The following is a 14,897-nucleotide window of genomic DNA, read 5'->3' as shown; positions in this document are numbered from 1 at the left end:
GAAGATTCGCCTTTTCTTTTGTTCTTGGAGGCCATGGAGACTCCACCCAGTGAGCTCTAACCAGTATCCAGTCTACAAAGAGAAGGATCAGTACAGAGGTAAAATGTCCTCTATGTTTTCAAGCAAAGGCATGGCTAAGCAAGACTTTTGAATTCTCTTTACATGGAATGAACACAGATATAAAAGGAAGGTTAGATGATCTCAAGATCAGGTAACACCCAAGGACCATATCCTCAACTGGCCTTAACAATAAAAAAATAATAAAGAAACATAGTCAAGTATATCCACCTGCATGACCTTAAACACCCAGCAGGAAAGTATAACCAAAAAATAAAATGATTGGTGTATTGGTGCATTTCTTTAACAGTTTAAGGCACCACACTCCCTGGACATTAGGTTTAAAACCTTATGAGATGTTGTTCATACAACTCTATTTCATTGGTAATTTTTTTTCTTGATAAGAAAAATGCTGCCCAGATTTAAGACATCATGTACTTGGCTCAATTCAGCCCTGCAGTATCTATGTGCAGCCAAGTGAGACAAGCCTACTTTTGTTTTAACTATTATTTGATTTTTAGGTTAAATTTCTTTTCTCTTTGCCTCTTTAGAAGCCACATGAGAGGGACCTCACTACGATTCTGGTCACTCCAACAGCTATCAAAGTATCTGAAAGCAGATCCTGGGTTCATCACTCTCCAGACCAGTTTTAGATCAATTGCTACTATGTAGGACTTTTCTGAAAATGGTCACCTACTTTGGTCTGTAATGTAGTGACCTCTAGTATTCTCCTCTACTCCTTCAGTCCTTTAGCTTCTACAGATGGCCTTTTAGATGGAGCATCAGAAACGCCACCTGCCAAAATGGGAGCAGCTGTAGGTGCCTGCCTCCTGGGAGTTCCCCCTCTCTTGGATGACAACCCCCTGGACTACGCCCCCTCACAGCATGAAGCAGCTAGACCGGTCATCGTCCTCTTTCCCGACAATAGTTGGGGTTGCTCTCTGAGATGGGGAATGGAGGCAAGTTAGATGGACATAGGCAGACTAGGAAAGTGAGAGCGTGCTTCCTGAGGTGATGCTACTTATTCCCAGAAGACATTGTGAAGAGAAACAACAGGAAGCTTGGGAGCTGAAACTACAGGGAAAGAGGAGGATACCGGGGCCCTGTGAAGTGTCCAAGCCAGAGTCTCTCTAGAGTACTTCTAGCCTTAGGTATCTCCCATCCTAAAGGAATAAAGTCTCCATGCCTTAGTCTTCTGCCTTTCCCCGTGTCCAATTCTTTGTTCATGTAAGGGAACAGCTCAACCCCATTATACAGCTTATGCCTGTGGCCTCCACAATGCCTCACATGAAACTTCCAGAAGTAGGGTAAGTTTTGAGGACTGCGACATGCATTAACTTTGTCCCAAATTGCAATACTAGCCTGGCTAAAGTGCTCAACTTTTTAACTACTGGTGTACACACACACACACACACACACACACACACACACACACACGGGGATGGGGCTGGTGGCAGAGAAAGAATACAAAGGAATGAACGAATCAATGAATGTGGATGATCAGAGAATCCCAGGAAAGTATGCAGAATGTGGTAAAATTACATTAAGAAAATGTATTATTAAAGAGAATGTGTGTTTATAGTCCACATAACTTCAGGAGTGACTCAGTAAGACAAAGGAAGTGCATATAATAGCTATATTCTCTAGTCAAGAAATGTATCCTCAAGAGGAAAATATTAATAAGTTGTTAAGCTGCTATGCCTGTCCTGTGAGAATTCTTTCCCCAGGGAGCCACAAACAGCAACTGCTATATGGCCGCAATGACCAACCAAAGGAAGATTCCGCCATAGTTCACACTGAGGAACTTACTGTGTTGACTTACAAAGCATGGCCCTAAAGCAGCCACACTGAAAAGCCAGAACTGATGAGGGTTTTACCTACTGCACAGCCAGAGCCCCTTTTCAACAGGCCTCCCCCAGGCTGTTGCACATTCTGAGAACCCAACCCACACTCACTACACTCCGTCCTCCCACGAGGGAACATCAAATCTCAAGTCCAGTTCAGACGGACCACTGAGACTAAATGCAGCTCATGTGATGAAGACAGTGGCTGTTTTGCTAGAAAAACCTGTGTTCTACAACAGCCTAAATAGAAATTAACGGAGGGCAGATGGTGGGAGTCAGTTTTCTCGCTGATAGAGCTAAGGCAGCTATGCTAACCACTAAACCATGAATGCCTTTCACTGTTGGGGTGGGGGGTACAAATTAAAGGGGATACATTAAAATGATCCACGTGGTGATGCATAAGAACTAAAGACAGCATGAGTTCCTTTCTATACCAATAGAGTTGGTCATAAAAAGACATACTTATAAATAGGTATATTATACTCACGTGCATTTTTTTTTTGGCCAGCCTGCAAGAGCCTAAACAAAATAGCAATAGAGTTCTTAGTTTCAGATATTCTCTCACAAAAGGGAGAGGGTTTCTTGAAGAAATAGTCACTTTGGTGGAAAGAAATATACAGGATGAGCCTAGAGTACTTTGTGTCGCAGCCATAATGTGCTGGGGGAAGGGGGGGACATGTCTTTGTCAGACTTTCCAAATAGCCAAAACTTGAGCTTTGAGGAAGGTAATAAACCAAAAATATAAAATTCTATTAGATACTGTATGAGCCCATATTGATAAAATGACCAAATAGCAGGGGTGAAGATGAGCTTGTATTTATATAGAAGAATTAAATAATTCATGGGGACCCTCTGTACCAAGTGAAAGGACCAAACAAATTCCAATTTGAAAAAGAAATCCCATTTTGTGTTTTTATCTTGCTTGGGTGAAAAATCTGATGGGTGGCTCAGCAACATTAAAAAGTAATAGGTTCTCAACAATAGGTGAACGTCATCAGGGGCCCAAAGTTACTTCTGTGTCATAGGTCTTGTTTGTCAAGCAGAGCACACGAAGAATGCTAAAGGAGCTCACAGGCAGAAGCTGAAGGGGGCTATCCTATCCAGCTCTCATGGGAAGCTTCTGTGGTCTGTGTTCTTCCCAGCTTGGCCACCTCTTTATGGGAAACTTCACTGGTGTCCTGCATACACTGCTAGGTATCAGGCCCTGCCGTACTCTGCAGTCCCTGCCACTATTCCGTACACTTTGATAGCTACCAGGGCCTGCTGGGTACTACCCAGCCGCCGCTGCTCCCCTACACTTGTGGTCATCAATTTATGTGGGCCTCAGCAGCAGGGGTGAGAAGGCGGAGAGTAAGTTCTCAAACACAGAATGAGGGTCCAGGGAAAGTGTGCCGGACAGGGTCTGATAATGTATGTGAGTTGGCTACAGTGATGGGAGGATTCTGATCAGTGATGGGAGGATTCTTATATGTAGAGCAGCAGTTGAGAGATGGGTTAGCTAGAAGATCTGACATCTAGTGTATGTAGAGCAGGGGCAAGTCCAACAGGACCTGAAATAAAGCAGTGTGTGTGTGTGACGTAGCAGTGTCCCTCATACAGTGCTAGCATTAGCGACAGCTCACCAGCCACCTGCGTTGCCTCAAACTTGAGTAGGTATCAGACCTTGTAGGACAGACAGCACCCACACCCCACCCCACATAAACTTCTAGGTACTGGCCCATTTAAGAATCCTCTTTCTTCTCTCATAAAGTACTCCATAGAGCATCAGGCATTCTTAGACTCACCCTCCACTCTTAAGGCTTCCCAGACTACAGTGCAAAGTTATAGGCCATGATGATCATCCCCATCAAAGGCCAGCGTCAACGGGTCAGGGTAAACTGAGGCAGGGTGTAGACTTGGCGACAGATCACTCAGCCAACTTTGAGGGAATAAAGTTTGGTTCACTGGGGCCAACAAAGTACTCCCTATGGCAGGTAAAATGAGGGGGGTGGGGGAGAATCACACACACACGCACACATACTTGGTAGATGAAGCAAGCTTTAACAAGCTCCAACAACTTCACATACACACACACATACATACATACATACATTTGGTAGATGAAGCAAAGCTCCAACCAATTTTACATATATACATATATACACATATGCACATATACACATTTGAGTAGATGGAGCCAAGCCAACAAGTTTATTTTTTCTCCCATTGCTTATGTATCCCAGAAAAAATTTCAAACTGTACAAAAAAATCACAATGTGGTTTTATTCTATTCTTCTTTTTTTGTTTTGTTTTGGTTTTGGTTTTTTTGAGACAAGGTTTCTCTGTGTAGCCTTGGCTGTCCTGGACTCACTTTGTAGACCAGGTTGGCCTCGAACTCACAGCCATCTGCTTGCCTCTGCCTCCCGAGTGCTGGGATTAAAGGCGTGTGCCACCACACCCGGCTTTATTCTATTTTTCAAGTAAATGATTATTATGTGTATATATAGGGAAAAGTGTGTTCCCCAATCATGTGTTCCCTCACATGATCACATGTTTTAGGTATTATGAATGAAAAGCAAATTATGCTCAAGAACCCACATACAATCATAACTAAGCAACCTGTTATAGATTAACAAAGTGTAAGCAAGCAAGGTAATTTTCTCAGGTAGGTCCTCTTACTGGCAGGGTGTAATTTGTGGTTACACAGAATTATTTTATTAGTTATCTTTAGAAGTAATGCTATACGACAGCCTACAGACTGGGAAAAGATCTTCACCAACCCTTCGTCTGACAAAGGTTTAATATCCAAATATATAAAGAACTCAAGAAATTAAACACCACAAAACCAAACAACCCAATTGTGAAATGGGGCTTGGAACTAAACAGAGAATTCTCAACAGAGGAATATCAAATGGCCGAGAAACACTTAAAGAAATGCTTGTCTTCGTTAGTCATCAGAGAAATGCAAATCAAAACGACACTGAGATTCCATCTTACACCCATCAGAATGGCTAAGATCAAAAACTCAAATGACACCACATGTTGGTGAGGATGTGGAGAGAGAGGAACACTCCTTCATTGCTGGTGGGAATGCAAACTAATACAGCCACTTTGGAAAGCTATCTGGCGCTTTCTCAGAAAAATGGGAATAGGGCTTCCTCAAGACCCAGCTATTCCACTCCTTGGAATATACCCAGAAAATGTTCTACCACACAACAGGGACATATGCTCAACCATGTTCATAGCTGCTTTATACATAATATCCAGAACATGGAAACAGCCTAAGTGTCCCTCAGTAGAAGAATGGACTAAGAAACTGTGGTACATATACACTATGGAATACTACTCAGCTATTAAAAACAAGGAATTCCCGAAATTTGTGGACAAATGGATTGATCTAGAAATTATCATAATGAGTGAGTTCACCCAGAAGCAAAAAGAGACAAACGGTATATACTCACTTATATCAAAACACTAGCCCAAGGGATCCGTACCATGAAAAACTTTACTTACCAAGAAAGTGGGTCAGAGGAGAGGATATCCTATTGAGACTTTAGGTGAGAGTAGCATGGAAGAATGGGGAAATAGTAGGACCCACAGGGTCCTGGAAACCTACAAGAAGAACTTTATGACAGGCAGATCTGGGTCTGGGGGTCCTTCTCAAACTAAGGCACCAGCCAAGGAGAAATAGGCAATAAACTTCGAACCCCTACCAAGACCTAGCCGACGAACATGATATTCTCCACCGTTGAGTGGAGAGTGAGATCTTACTCTCACCCGAACTCTGGTGCCCCTTTTCTGACCACGTCCCCTGGATGGGGAGGCCTGGCAGCACTCAGAGGAAGGATAGCAAGTAACCAAGAAGAGACTCGATATTCTAAGAGCATATATAGGGGAAGGAGGTCTCCCCCATCACAGACATAGGGGGAGGGGAGAAGGGGGGAAATGGGAGGGAGGGAAGAATGGGAGGAAACAGGGGAAGGGCTAACAATCGAGATGTAATATGAATAAATTAATAAAAAATGTAATAAAGAAGTAATACTATAAAAATCATAAAAACCCACAAATCTAAAGGTTTTTAAAATTATAATTTATTTACATTAATCCCAGTTGTTATCTCCTCCCTGTTATCTTTCCGATCCCATCCTCTCTCCCTCTTCTGCCCTATTCCCCTCCCCTGCACCTCTGATGGGGAGGGGAGCCTCCTTCCCCACCTTCCCATCACAGTCCATCAGGTCTCATCAGGGTAGCCTGCATCCCCTTCCTCTGTATGCCCACAGGGCCGCCCCACCTAGGGGCAGTGTTCAAATAGGAGGCCCCAGAGTTTATGTCAGAGGTAGTCTCTGCTCTCTTGCCTCCCCGCCCCACACATGGAGAACGAGCTGTCCTTCAGCTATATCTGAACAGGGGGTCAAGGGACTCTGCATGCCTTCTCCTTAGTCTCCTTGGTTGGTGCATAAAAATCTAAAGTTTTATATAAAACAACAGTCAATTCTACTTTAAATCTATTAATTGACATTTTTAAAATTAAGTCACATCAGGAAACTGAGGGCAAAAAATGGGTACAAGAAATTAATCATTACCTTGATCACCAGCCAAGCTTTGGAAAGAGAATTACATCAGCCAATATCAATCAGGCTGCTTTTTTTTTTTTCTTTTCTTTTCTGGTTTCTAGAGACAAAGTTTCTCTGTGCAGTGTTGGCTATAACTGGACTTGCTTTGTAGACCAGGCTGGCCTTGAACTCACGGGCATGTGCCGCCACACCTGGCTTATCCGGCTGCTATTGTTCATTTACCTCAAAAAAAAAAAAATCCCTGGCTCAACTATTAAGAGTGTGCCTTCCGAACTTCAGATTGTTCCCCAAGATTTTGTATATCAAGGGCATTAACAGAAACATCTTAACGGAGCTTTACTATTAACATCTCTAAGTACTTTCTGGGGTGGTGGAAGAATCATTAATTTGCTCTAGCAGCAACGATTTAAATAGATCAATCACTATTACTCTAAGTGCCAAAGATACTGTCTAGTAAGTGTCTGGAAGGTTCCTTAGAAATTTCATACAACTTATATAAGGGATGTAGTGTCCTTGAAGAAAACAAGCAGAGCAAAACTCCACAATAGCATCCACCACATATACGGCGAAACGTCAGCCCAAGTGGTACACCATGTTTTTCTGCTACTATGAGATATCAAGTCTTTCTGCTCCTCCTGAATTGACTGCTACACTAAAGACCTGATAGACAGTCCCACACATGCCAACACACACATACACACACACACACACACACAGAGAGAGAGAGAGAGAGAGAGAGAGAGAGAGAGAGAGAGAGAGAGAGAGAGAGAGAGAGGAAGCTATCAGTACTTTGGAAGAGTGAACAAATTGAGTCTAGCAAAAACAATAAAAGCAAGTATAATTCTCTTTACTCTTGACCATGGATGAAATGGGACTAATTGTTTGAAGTTCCTGCCTTGATTTCCCCACAATGGCGCACTATAATTTGAAATTGTAAGTTGAAATACACTCTCTTCTCTCCACACTTGCTTTTTGTCAGGGTATTTTATCTCAGCAACAGAAATGTCACTAGGACACCACCCAGTTATTGGATCCTCTACACAGCTAGAAATCTGCACGTGGCCCTTTAATGGCAGGGGGTGGGGGGGGGTATTGAGTAGTTCTGATACCCAGCAGTATATGAGGATGGTACTCCAGGAACATGGTGTCCAGCTTTAATTTCTAAAAGCCTAAATGTTACTCTGCGGAGCCCACCTGAGCCAGGAGCTTCTAAGTCCTTTCAGGTCATGTGAGTTTTGCAGAGCCATGATTTGTGCATGTCCTACTGTGATGTCATGAGGAGGCTTGTGAGAGAGTTCATGCAGCAGATGAAGTGGTGTGGCCTGCACTGGGTTTCTGCTGGTGTAGAGAGGTGGGAGTGGAGGTTTTACCTGTGCGTGAGGCTGTGTGTAGGTGTAGGAGTGTGTGTATATATCTGCTTGTGTATGTGTGTGAATTCATCTACAAGCTTGTGTACAGCTCCTGGTGAAGGGCAGAGCTCAACCCTCAGTGTCGTACTAAAGGTATGCTGATAACCTTAATTTCTGAAGCATTCACTGGCCTGTCTCCTGCCACATAGGCTAGGCTTGTTACCAAGGAGTCTCTGGGATCTGCATATGTTACCTATGTGTTGAGATAAAAACTAGTGACACTAGGCTTGTTTTGTTTGTTTGGTGCTTTTGCTTTTATTTTTGTGGTGAATGCTGGATGCCTGAAGGAAGATGAAGCTAGAAGCATATTTATTTAGCTGCTCAGTGCCTTAGGCTACTGCCACAAGGAAGGCATTGTCCATAGAGACCTAAAGCCTGACAATGTCATAGTGGATGAGCAAGGAAAGGTAAAAAAAAATGATTGACTTTGGCCTCGGTGCCAGATTCAGGCCTGGGCAAAAGTTGGAAAGGCTGTGTGGTGCCTTACAGTTCATTCCTCCAGAAGTCTTCCTGGGCCTCACTTATGATGGTCCCAAATTAGACACCTGGACCTTAGGGGTTCTCCTGTATTATATGGTGACAGGGTTGGTCCCGTTTGCAGGCTCCACCTTGTCAGAACTTAGGGAACAAGTTCTGAAAGGGAGGTATGCCATCTCCTATCAGCTTTTTAAAGACTTAAGAAGCATGATTAGCCTGTTATTGACAGTAAATGCAAGGCAGAGAAGAACTGTACACGACCTTATGGGCTACCTATGGCTTCAGAAAGGGGAAAAAACTCTTACAATGCATTACAACATGGACATCAGCTATCCAGACCCTAGGATCATGGCAGCCATGGGAAATATAGGGTTTGATATTCAGGAAATAAGAGAATCCTTAAAACACAGAAAGTTCAATGAAACCATGGCGGCATACAACCTACTGAGATGCCAGGCACGCCAGGAGGATGGCAGTAAGCTTCAAACAAAGCCAGTGAACCCATGTGTGGCGCCTTTCCCTTCCCTTGAAGACCCTGCCACTTTCCCTCTGCCCCCCAGGAGAAGGGCCAGTGAACCTTCCCTTCAGATATTAGCCTCATCCACTGAAAACCACCATCGAAGGCAAAGGGCGGAGACAGATGTCCCTATTCTGCCAGAGAAGATACCCACTCTGGGCAGCGGTCAGAAACGATGTATGACTGCCCCATGTATTTACTTACCAAAAACACTCGGATAGACATAGAAGACAGCAGCTTTTCCACTAGCTCCCAGTCAGAAAAGGCCTCAAGTGTTCCAGAACAAAGTGGGACTTCAACATCAAGCGCCCTGCAGCCCAGGGGCTGGGCAGGATGGAAAAGGAGAATTGGAACATGCTTCCGGAGGCTGTGCTGCTGCTGCGTGTCACCGAACAAATAATGTCCGAGGAAGGCGCACCCCCAAAATTAAGGGGACACCATGCGATGACAAGAACAACAAGGCATGGTTCAGGTAAGTTTTTAAAAAAATTTTCTTGTAGCTGTGCTTTTCCTCCTGTCCTGGTGTATAGACAACTCATAATCAGGTTCTTGGAGTGCAATGAGTTTGGGGAACTGTATCTAGATACTGCAGGATGTGGCTCGCAAATAATCAAGAACAAGTACAATGCTTTCTCATTCCAAGATTTAGGAACCAGGACACGATCACAGTCAAATCAAATCAAAACCAAAGTCCAGCAGTGTACAACTTGTGGCACAGGCCTCAGAATTTTCTGGACTCCACAAGTCTTTGGGCCACTCCTCCTCTGTCCTTCTCTGATGTCTAGAGTACACACATCTTGTCAGACCAGCTGGACTCTTGCCACCCCATCACTGATTTTTCCTTGTCATTTCACACTCCTGGCACCCCCAATATGCTAGAGTCTGCACTGCAAGGAGGCTACACCTTCAGCAATGGCCTCTCCTGGCCTCTCACAGTGCTAAGCCTAGGCTGCTCTCCACATCCCCTTTGTCCCTTGAGCTTTCAACCCTTGAGCCGAACCCAATACCACCTGACAAATTCTTACACAGGATCAAGTTTGGCTGCCACCATGATATGAAGGCTTTGCTACCACTAGAGCACAGCTTTTCTGTGACGGCTCCGAGGAAATGATTTCTAGAAGATTCTGTCTCTGTGATGCCTGTGGCATCTTAATCACAGCTGATGTCTCAACCAATGCTAAATTGCCTCAGCTGTCCCAGGCAAGCAAGGTTTCACTTTAATGTTCTACCCTCCTGTTCATCAAAGCTGATTCTTCAGCTCTGCTGGCTGAAACCGTGGACTCTTAATTCAAAATATAGAATACATAGCTCTGAGAGGCCTGGCCTGCTTCTCACCTTCACAGTCCAAGCCTCCATGCTATGCATTGCTCCCAGCATTCTTCTCTGCCATGCCCCAAAATCCAGCCTGTGAAGCTGTGAGAGCAAGTGGCTTCTCAGTATAGGCTTCCAAACATTTCCACAACTCTCCCCAAGCCCCATGGTTAGGTCTGTCACAGCAATACCCCACAAGTCTGGAACAAGTGTCTTAATTTCCTTCCTATTGCTCTAATAAAACATTGGCCAAGAGCAATGGGGGTGGGGTAGGGTGGGGTGGGGAAGGGAGTTTATTTGGCTTACATGTCCCAATCACAGTCCATCACTGAGGGAATCCAAGGCAGGAGCTCAAATGGGGAAGTAGCCCAGGGGCAGGAATTGAAGCAGAGACCATGGAAGAGAATATATTTCACCTGGTTGAATCCCACGGTTATGTTCTGCTTCCTGCCTTATACCCCCCAGGACAACCTTGTCCAGTGGTGACACCACACACTGTGGCACTGCCCTCCAATCAACAAAATGACCCCCAGGCTATCTGGTATAGGCATCTTCTCAATAGAGTTTTCCCTCTTCCCAGATGATCCTAGCTTGTCATGCAAACAATCATCTAACCAGACCACCTCTGACATGCAGTGCTCCTAAACTTGAGACCCAAGCATATTTGTTTCAGAGTGTCTTAAGGGACTCTGTGTTTAAGGTTGGACTGGTCCCTCAACTCCCAGAAAAGGGAGGAATAGGAGAAAAACAGCCCAAGAATAAAATGATTGTCTCTGAGAGCAGAAAGAAGGCCTATTTCTATTCCAGCAGGTAAGCCTACTGTGTGATTTATATACACAATAAAAAAAAATGCCTGTAGTGAGAACAGGATGCCAGAGTTTCTACCAGAGAAGCTCATTCAAGGGAAAGCTGAGTCAGATCCCAATGTGGCTGCCTCAAAAGTTGTCCGCACATGACTTTTGCCTTCATGTTTGTGTGCTTCCTGATCTGATCCTGTGTTACATTTTGATTTTTCTCTCAATTGTGCTACCCATGCCATCTGTGGTAGGTGTTCTCAACGCCTAATTCGAGACAGTCCTAATCTATCTGTTCTTTTATCTGGTATATTTTTAAAATCTTTTCTTCCTGGATACTGAAAAGCTCTCATCAAAAACCAGAGGCAGGATGATCATAGACCTTTGCCCAGACTGAACCAAGCCATCTTACTTTTTGAGAACCTAAAAAGTTGAATTAGCGTTAGAGAGCAGAATGACGCTTACTACAGTGTTAGGATGGAGGAAGGTAGATGTGAGGAGCGAGGTCCTGAGCATGGTGGAGATGGAGGTAGTGGTGGGAGCAATGAGAGATGGGCCGAGGAGGTCACAAAGAACCAAGTTGCAGAGGAACCAGTTTGGGGAGCAGCAAAGAGCAGGGCGGTCACAGTCACTAAGAGTCCCAGCCTTGTGCCTCTCTCCGTTTAAAGTGGCCAGCCATGGGACCTTGAGATCCATCGTCCTATAGTCAGTGTGCTGTCAGCCTTATGTGGACACACAGAGCTGCAGAAGGAAGAGTGTGGGAAATGCTGCCTGTTAGGAGCTTCTCTTTCCTGGCCTAGACTGTTCCTGGTGCTAGGAAGCGGGTGTCAAATAGTGGAGGGCTCTGCATGGGAGTTTCCCTGTCATCTCTGGGGTTTCTCAGAGAATTCCAGCTGATGAGATGAGGGCCAGGAGGCCAACAGCAGCTGGAGATAAACAACGGCACCTACAACAAAAGGAACAATCCTCCTGGCTGCCTGACCAGGATGCAGGCGAATCCTCAGCTGCAGTCTGTGTACACAGTCCCCTGCCCCTCCTTCCCAGCTTCCTCTTCCACATAAAAGGGCCAGAGGGGCCAGAGCTGTGGCTTTCATTGAAACCACCCCAGCGCTCCTGTTTTAGCAGCCTTTGACTTTCTCTTTTCTGGGTTTGACAGGCTTTCTCTTGATTGGCCTCTCTTCACCTCAGTGCATGCGGAAGCCCAGCTATGCAGCATACATAAGTCTTCATTTTCCCAGTCTGCCTCTCAATTGCCTCCTGCTTCTGGCTGCTGGCCTAGTGTCCAGGCTACCTGACATCAGAGGAAGACCGAAGCCTTCCGAGTCAGACATATATGCTTGCTCATCAGAAGGAAAGAAGATGTTTCACTCTTTGAATGTAACTAATGTTACATTCAAGACCTTCCAGAAACAGGCCACCATAGGTTTGATGCTCCAGCTCAGGCAGGGAGCACACTCCTGCTCCACCCACTAAGACTCAACATGCAACTGCAACAGAGGAACCGGCTCCTGTGGAGGAAACTTACTACACTTCTGCCCTCTGAGACCTGCTCCTCAAGGCAGCTACTCTCCACAGAGGACTGCTCTTCGTTGTCTTTGGGGGCTGCTTAGAGCTGACAGCTGTACCTTTCCAGTCTCTCTTTATTGGCACTCCACTGCCAACGAGGCTCTTAGGGATTCTGCTTTCTAGGTTCTGTTTATATATTTTTGAATTGTTGCTCCATGTTGCAAGTAAAACTCTGCCTTTTTGTCTCCCTTCACTGTCTGTCCGCTCCAATCTTAGAAGCAAGTTAACCACCCAAGCTAAGTAGAACTGACTGTCTCACAGCCAGGCAGGTAGCCAAGCAGTGGTTTCTCAGTTAGCAGGGAGGAAATATAGACCCCTTATGGCCTCCAGAATTGATGGACACGTAGCTATTTCAATGGTGACCAACGGGAAAATAGTTCCCCCTTTGCAGAGATACACAGGGGAGCCTAGTGAAGGCCTGTGGACAATGCTGTGTTGGGAGCCTGAAGTGGCAACAGCATAATTGTAGCTCAATATATACGTAACAACCAAGAAAAAGAGGAAATATATTTGAAAGAGCAGGAGTATATGGCTGGCTATAGGGGGAGGAAAAGGGAAAATATATTACAATCTCAAAAAATAAAATAATTAAAAACATTAAGAAGAGGCCTGAGCATGGGGTGAGTGTGTTACCGTACCTGGGGTATAGCACTGACTGTATAACCATGTTGCTAGATTCCTTACCTATATCATGCAAGGAGTTCATGATTCTTGTGATATTATGTTATATTTTCAATATCTAGTTTGCCAAGACAGCCTTATGAGGCTCTGGGTCTTTCAGCCAATCAGAGTATCCAAGGGTTTCTAATCAGTGATTCAAATGCCTTTGGTGAGAGAAGGCTATATGGCAAACGAAAGGGAGTGTAGATGTCCCATATGACAGGATGGGTCCCGCTGAAACAGGTGCATACTTTACAAGAGCACTTTCAGAATGCCATGTCATAGGAATCTACCTAACCAATGTGACACTGCATCCTCCAGTGCCCTAATCCTTTGTAGGAGTACCTTTTATTCTTCCCACATTAATTAACACAGTAAATTATTAAGGCAGTAGCTTTCTTTAACCAGCTAGTTCCCAAAGGACAGACACAGAGACTATGGTTTATTTTTAAGCTTCAAGCACTATGCTGAGCAGAATCTGAGCTACTCTAATGCTAATACCCTTAAAACCCACATGCCTTGCCAGTCTGATGACTGGGGGCTTCTATTACCTCAGTCTCTTTTTCCAACCACTGGCTCCACCATCCTCATCGTCTTCCTCTCCTCCCCCGGAAGTCCTCCCTTCCACTTCCTGTTCTTCTGTCCAGCTGATTGGCCAAACAGCTCTTTATTGGCAACTGCTACCCCTTCTCAAGGCATTCCTCCACAATCCTTGGTTTTATTCTTCTGCCCATTAGAGCAGGCTTCCTAATCTGCCTGCCACAGGAAAACACAGCTTACTGTTTCAGAAGCTCAAATTTCAGTGTGGGAATCTCAGCTATGCTTCCCCATTGCACAGGTGACCATGTATGCATAACCATTGGGAAACTGAATAGACTGGTGTTTTCATGGGATCCGTGTCCTAGAGAAGTTCCTTCTGCACACAGAGGGGTGGAGTGTGAATGAAGAAGGCATGCTAGTCAGCTTGACCACTGAGACACAATGCCCAAGTTTGTCCACTTAGAACAGGATGTGATGTATTTGAGCCCTTTGAGACCATATTTGGTTGCTTTCTGTGGCATGCTGGGAATAACTGTTGGGGCAAAGCTGTGACCCTTGCAGCAGCCAGGAAGGCAAGAGTGGATGGCTCTTGTACAAATGCTGCTTTCCTGAAAATTCTCAAGCCACAAATCAGCAAATGGATTCATCCAGTCACTAGGTGGGAGTTTCCCGGGACCTCATCACCACCTGTAAGCACAAGCTCTGCATAATATTGCAGTAGGGACCAAGTCTTCAAAACATGAGGCTGAGATCGTTGAAGATCTAAATCCTCCTTCCTGCCTACCATAGGCTCCTGTGTATCTTATAATGCACAACAACGTACTCAGTTCTTCTTCAAAGGACTTTGTAGTCTTTACAGTCCCAGACTTCCTGGAAAGTCCTTGTCCATTGGCTCCTCTGAGGCTCAGAGTCAACTCTTCCTGAGACCTTCCATAAAACAGAAGCTTTGAGGTCTGTCGTAGTTAGGATTTTATTGCCGTAATGGGACATCGTGACCATGGAATCTCTTATAAAGGACAACATTTACTGGAGCTGGCTTATAGTTTCAGAGATTTAGTCCATTGTCATCATGAAGGCAGACATGATGCTGGGGGAGCTGAGAGTTCTACATCTTGATCCACAGGCAACAGAAGGAGACTGGGTACCACGCTGGGCATAGGTTGAACATA

General features: G+C 44.8%; 1 pseudogene across 1 annotated transcript; it reads left to right on the top strand.

Moving 5' to 3' along the window:
• Window positions 1–1,498: 1,498 nt before the first annotated feature.
• On the top strand, window positions 1,499–12,710 carry LOC311593838 (sperm motility kinase Z-like; annotated as a pseudogene). Its single transcript, XR_014783608.1, has 3 exons — window positions 1,499–1,589; window positions 8,080–9,329; window positions 12,119–12,710. The product of XR_014783608.1 is annotated as a sperm motility kinase Z-like (transcript).
• Window positions 12,711–14,897: the final 2,187 nt, after the last annotated feature.

Source organism: Acomys minous (assembly GCF_964271855.1).
Source record: "Acomys minous genome assembly, chromosome: 3".
Taxonomy (NCBI): Eukaryota; Metazoa; Chordata; class Mammalia; order Rodentia; family Muridae; genus Acomys; species Acomys minous.
This window is presented reverse-complemented; position numbering and strand designations above follow the sequence as displayed.